At 53.1% G+C, this 1,951-nt stretch overlaps 1 protein-coding gene across 1 annotated transcript in view; it reads left to right on the forward strand.

Annotated features, from left to right (window-relative positions):
- LOC102887252 (cytochrome c1, heme protein, mitochondrial) overlaps positions 1–1,951 on the forward strand; it is a 4,740-nt gene that overhangs the window by 252 nt on the left and 2,537 nt on the right. The window lies entirely within an intron of this gene.

Here is a 1,951-nt window from a genome sequence, read left to right on the forward strand (position 1 = left end):
CGTCATAAGAAAGAGAAACCACCCTCTACTTTGATTAAGCCATTGCTTGAGTTCTCTGACAGGGATCTAGCTCCAACCAATACATCATGCTGTGAAACCAGCTCACGCGGGGACTACTGGGTGATTGCCAGCTGGAGGGCTGTAACTGTCGTGTTGATAACCTGTACTTAGTAGTAAGTGCTTGCTTGTTGCTGGCCTTGCACACCCCAGAAGTGCCATGGGGGTTGGGACGTTGTCTTACTTCCTGCCTCTTCTCCAGCACAGAGCCAGGCACACAGTAGACTAATTCCGTATGGTTTTACTGAATGAAGGGAAAGGGAAAATCAGAGGGAACCCAGCAAGTGCAATCAGGGGTGTCCAGAAGGAAGCTCCGGGGCAGCCTCCCCATGAGCAGGCCCTTGGCAGATGCCCTCCTCAGCCTTGGGACACCTCTGGTAGCTCAACTGGGTGTCCCAGGTTACCTCCATGCTCTCCTCAAACCCTTTGCAAAGTCACACCCCACCTGAGACTTCCATACCAGGATCTCTAAGGCTGCTCCAGGCCCTGTGACCTGTGAACTGCTCCCACTGGCTCTAGTTGCCTTCATTCTCAGGTCCTTTCTCCTGCTCAGGCTGGTCTTCTGAGGCCCCATCTGTGTCACCTCTACCTCCTGGATATGTTATGCTCACCTCTAAGTATTTGTATCTTAACCTGAACACCTCACACCCCACGTGCATTTCTTTCTCTGATTCATCAACCTGCTCTCCGCCTCTATAGATTTGCCTAATCTAGACGTCTGTATCAATGGGTTCACACAGTCTGTAGCCTTTGGTGGCTGGCTTCTGACACAGCGTGAAGTATTCAGGGTTCATCCATGTTGTGCATGTGTCAGCACTTTCTTTATATGGCTGGATGTGCCGCACATTTGATGGTTCATTCATTAGTTGATGGGCATTTGGGTTTCCAATTTTTGTCTATTGTGGATAATGCTGCTATGAACATTCTTGAACTCAGCCAGTGAGAAAGCGTCACCAGCCTGAACTCTTGGTTTCCTCCAATGGGCTTCCTCCTTTGTCTCTGCAGCTTCTGCCTTCTTCTCTGTAAAGTGTGTTCCTCTCCTTCGTTTGCTAGGTTTGCCTATAGTTTCTGCTGTAGCACGCTTATCTCAAATTGCAATTCTCTGGTATTCCCAAATACCCACCCCCCACCCCGCCGCCTTTTTTTCCTGAAAAAAGGAACTGGACGTTTTATTTTTAAGGTCAACATTACCTTTGCTTAATTTCCAGAGTTCAGAAAAAGTTGACAATTTTTGCTAGATTTTTTGCCGTTAGGGAGAAGGGGAAGACAAATTTTCCGAGCTCCTTACTCCTCCGTTTTCACTAAGGACTGACACTAGTTTTCGAAGGTCCTTGGCTGCCATGCTCCTGGTTTCTGTGGCTGACAGTTTCTAGGCATAATATGTGCCTAATAAATCCTTGTTGTTTGGACGAGGGAGAGCAGAGTGTTCATCCTAGAGAAGCCCCCCTAGCCCATGCGGGCCAGGGCAGGGGTGAGGGGCCACAGCCCAGAGGCCCCCGGCCTCCCCGGAGTGCCCTCCTTTTTCTGGAGAGGGCCAAAGGGGAGTGCGGGAGGGTAGAGGCGGCCGAGAGACCCCCACCCTACTGCTCTAGGAGGCCTGTCTGCCCTGAAACCCAGAGGAGCCGGATACGCTTCGCCAACGCGCCAGGTCAGGGCATGCGGCTGGACGAAAGCGCCCCACGACCTCGGAGATTCCCTGGGGTCCCGACCGACTATAGCCGCCCTGGCACGGCGGGCGCATCACCGCCGAGCCCCGGAGATAAGCGGCCAAGACGGAGAAACGGGTAGTTGGGTGTTGTCACGACAACAGGGAAACGCGGCGGGGCCCCGCCCAACATCCGGTTTCCACGACTACTGGAGCAGCGCGGCCAGGCGGGGCCCCGGCCCTGAGGGA

The sequence above is a fragment of the Pteropus alecto genome, unplaced genomic scaffold (assembly GCF_000325575.1).
Source record: "Pteropus alecto unplaced genomic scaffold, ASM32557v1 scaffold105, whole genome shotgun sequence".
NCBI classification, from domain to species: Eukaryota; Metazoa; Chordata; class Mammalia; order Chiroptera; family Pteropodidae; genus Pteropus; species Pteropus alecto.